Source organism: Rattus rattus, chromosome 16 (assembly GCF_011064425.1).
Source record: "Rattus rattus isolate New Zealand chromosome 16, Rrattus_CSIRO_v1, whole genome shotgun sequence".
Taxonomy (NCBI): Eukaryota; Metazoa; Chordata; class Mammalia; order Rodentia; family Muridae; genus Rattus; species Rattus rattus.
Genome location: NC_046169.1, coordinates 6714296 through 6718305, shown reverse-complemented (window position 1 = coordinate 6718305; position 4010 = coordinate 6714296). Strand labels below are relative to the sequence as shown.

The 4010-nt window shown below is 41.5% G+C and overlaps 1 pseudogene; it reads right to left on the bottom strand.

Annotated features, from left to right (window-relative positions):
• Positions 1–3303: 3303 nt before the first annotated feature.
• On the bottom strand, positions 3304–3422 carry LOC116885995 (annotated as a pseudogene).
• Positions 3423–4010: the final 588 nt, after the last annotated feature.

Here is a 4010-nt window from a genome sequence, read left to right as displayed (position 1 = left end):
AGGTAAGAAATCCCAAGACCAAGGGGGAAACCCCACCTTTCAGGAACAGAGAGGTGTGTTTATCTCCAGTCCATTTGATCCGTGCAGGTGGGTCCAAACCTTAAGACTCTTTTGATTCCCTAAAACTCAGGTGAACTTCAGTTTACAAAAATATGTGAATTAGTTTTACCATTGTACTGAAATTCACATTTCAGGAAAAGTAGTTAACAGCTGTCAGTGAGCCAACAGGAGCGGACTCATGCCTTTGAGGCCTGGTAAAAGCTATAGGTTTGGGTTAAAGGCGCGGACCGTTTTTCTCTCAGGTCAGAGGGCTAGATGTACAAATGGAACAGAGACGGTTTGAGCACGATGAGAAACGCCTTTAAGTCTATATTCGGAAGACAACCAAAGGGAACTTAAAATCTTGAACTTGTGACTGAACCGTAAGCAGCCAGGGCTCCATCAAAACTGCACTGATCAATGTTCAAATTCTGAGCTTGAAAACCATAGTATAACCATAGCATGGGAGAAATATGAAACATTTCTCCCTTTTTCTATATACCTTGAACCATTAAGCATAAGCATCTTTTTACACTCCCCAATATTTATAATTTACACTTACCAACCTCAAGCCTTTTTTATCTGAGGCATTTTTATACTTAAATCATTTTTCTATTATCACCCAGTTTTTTAAATATCCTCAAAAATTTATCATTCGCCTTTTTTGATCTCAAACATTTTCCTAAGCACATAATTATTTTTAGATCTTCAGACCTTAAACAAACCTTTTCTATTTAATTCTTTACAATAAGATACAGGCGGTTGATTATTGAGAGCAGTCATTCTTGAAGTCTGTAGGCAAAGCGAGCCTGTTTTCCCTCTTTAATAAGAGACGGTTTTAGTCGGGGTCTCTATTCCTGCACAAACATCATGACCAAGAAGCAAGTTGGGGAGGAAAGGGTTTATTCAGCTCACACTTCCACATTGCTGTTCATCACCAAAGGAAGTCAGGACTGGAACTCAAGCAGGTCAGGAAGCAGGAGCTGATGCAGAGGCCATGGAGGGATGTTACTCACTGGCTTGCTTCCCCTGCCTTGCTCAGCTTGCTCTCTTATAGAACCCAGGACCACCAGCCCAGGGATGGCACCACCCACAATGGGCTGGGCCCTCCCACTTGATCACTAATTGAGAAAATGTCTTACAGCTGGGTATCATGGAGGCATTTCCACAACGGAGGCTCCTTTCTCTGTGACAACTCCAGCATGTGTCAAGTTGACACAGAACCAGCCAGCACATAGACCTAGTAGTTTTAACTAATGAATTGATTAATGAACTAACACAGTGGTGGATTACCTTGGAGTAAGGAGCTAGCTGCCTGTCATTTTTTTAGCTGTTAAGATACAATTAGCTCAGCCATCAATATGATCAGAGACCTGAGAAGGGTAATTATAATCTGAACAGTCTATGTGCCAATTAAAATGGCAGAGACCAGTCCATATTCCATTACCTGGGCAGTTGTCCCAGGCTTCTGTGTCTCCATGTCCCCAAGGGCAGAGGCAGTCTTTGGCCATCAGTCCCAGAAGATGAAGGAGCTTTTCCTGTGGAGAAGGAACACAGGGGAGACTGGCCTCATCTTGTCATAAGCAGCATGTGGCGATCAATTGTCCAGTGTCTTTGTCCACAGTTCAGGCTGGGCCCTGGCAGCGGGCACGACGTTTAGGGTGGCTAAGCCCAGTGGTTATCGTACCACGATCCAGTCTCTTTCTTTTTTTCATTGCACCCATCTCTTCTTGGAGACTTGTGGGAGGGTCATTGTTAGGATCCGGGAGTCTCTTTCTATCGTGGTAAGTTTAAACATGTTAAATGCCAGATTCAGCAGACAGGTTTCTGGGCTAGCGCCTACCTAGCATATCTGAGTTAAACCACCTTTGTCTGTTTTTAGTTATCTGCTCTAAACTCTACCTCCCAAACGTGAGACGGGAGACTAAATACAGCTTAATCTCGAGATTGACTGCGTCAGATCTCGGCATGACTTCCTACACCTTTCAAACCTGATTCAAACCTTCCTACACCTGATTAAGGATTTGATCATCTAGAAGGTAATTGACTATCAATCCCTGTTATGTCTAAGCCTTAAAAACTGCAGTTTTGAACTGAAGCTCTTCTAGCAGCTAAATAAAACTCTGTAGTCCATAAAGAGACCACGAACGTTTCTGACCTTTATCGGGCGTATCAGAACAGAACGTAACAGTTCACTCGTACGATTAGGTTTAAACTGAAGGTGTAAGTGTCAGGGCAGGAAAAGGTTAACAGGTTGGGGAAAATGGCAGGCATCTGGGCTGAGAGAGACATCGTATGTGCTCCTTGGGCTGCAAGGAGAGGCCTGCTAGGGTCTTGCCAGAGCTCAGACAAACCGAAAGGAAGTAGATGGGTAGATCTCAAGAGACGATAATCCCTAACCTTTTTAATGCTGTCAACCTCTACAGTTTTGAAAAATTAACAAATTCTTTAATTTTCATTCCTGGTATCATTACCACCATATACAGAGCAATATATACCTGATGTAATGAAAAACAACAAGAAGAGGAAGGGCTGGAGAGATGGCTCAGGGGTTAAGAGCACTGGCTGCTCCTCCAGAGGTCCTGAGTTCAAATCTCAGCAACCACGTGATGGGTTACAACCATCCGTAATGGGATCTGTTGCCTTCTTCTGGTGTGTCTGAGGACAGCTATGGTGTACTTATATATAATAAGTAAATAAGTCTTTTAAAAAAGGGAAAGGAAAAGACAAAGCTGCAACATATAAAGAGCATGAGAAATGTATATCTAATTGGAATTATTATTGTGTTAATCAATAGCTATGTTTTTGAATGAAAACCTGTTATCATATTAATATTCCCATCATCAGATGCATAGCTGTCACAATAACAATTGCCCAATCTCTTCTCACCACAATCTTCTCCGCCCCAAGGGACCTGACTGCTGCTGCTGTCCAATAAAACATTATCCTTCGCTGGAACCATCACCGACCATAAAAGACCTTCCGATAAAATGCTCGACAAACTTTAAAAGTGTCTCACAGCTTGGGGATTTTCAGTGGTAGAGCGCTTGCCTAGCAAGCGCAAGGCCCTGGGTTCGGTTCCCAGCTCCAAAAAAAAAAAAAAAAGAAAAAAAAGTGTCTCACAGCTTTCCATATTTAACTACAATTTTGAAAAAGTTCCTTTTGCAATATCAAAGTAAAGAATCTTTTAGAAGAGAGAAGTCGTACAGCCTAGCCACATTTTTCAGAAGACAGAACCAAGCCTTTTGTTCGTTTGCTTTTAAACGCCTACAGCAGCCAGTATCCCCTAGTGGTCTCCCATCCAAGTACTAATCAGATCTGACCCTGCTTAGCTTCCAAGAACAAATGAGCTCGGGTACATCCAGGGTAGTAGGGCCATGGGCCAGAACTACGTTTTGAACAGTTTAAACAATCCAGGGTCTCTAAAGTCAGTACCAGGTGCATTAGTTTCGTGTTGCTAAGTTTGGCTGCCAGCAAAAGTTCTTGTATACAAATGCGTGAAGGTGCAGTTTTAATACCTCATTAAAGAAACACATTTAAGGGCTGGAGAGATGGCTCAGCGGTTAAGAGCTCTGACTGCTCTTCCAGAGGTCCTGAGTTCAAAATCCCAGCAACCACATGGTGGCTCACAACCATCTGAATTGGGATCTGATGCCCTCTTCTGGTGTGTCTGAAGACAGCAACAGTGTACTCACATATACAAAATAAGTAGAGCTTTAAAAAAAAAAGGAAAAGAAAAATATTTTTAAATCCCACCCTTTTAAGACTGGTCTTTAGAATAGGAACTACACATACACAATATATATGTATATATATATATATATATATATATATATATATATATATAAAATCCCCATTTAAAAGTCTCTTAAGAGGCTTGTTTCTTTGGGCTGACTTAGGGCATGTGTTATTACCCAAAACAGCTTTTTTTTTAAAAAAAATTATTCATTTATTATATGTGAGTACACTGT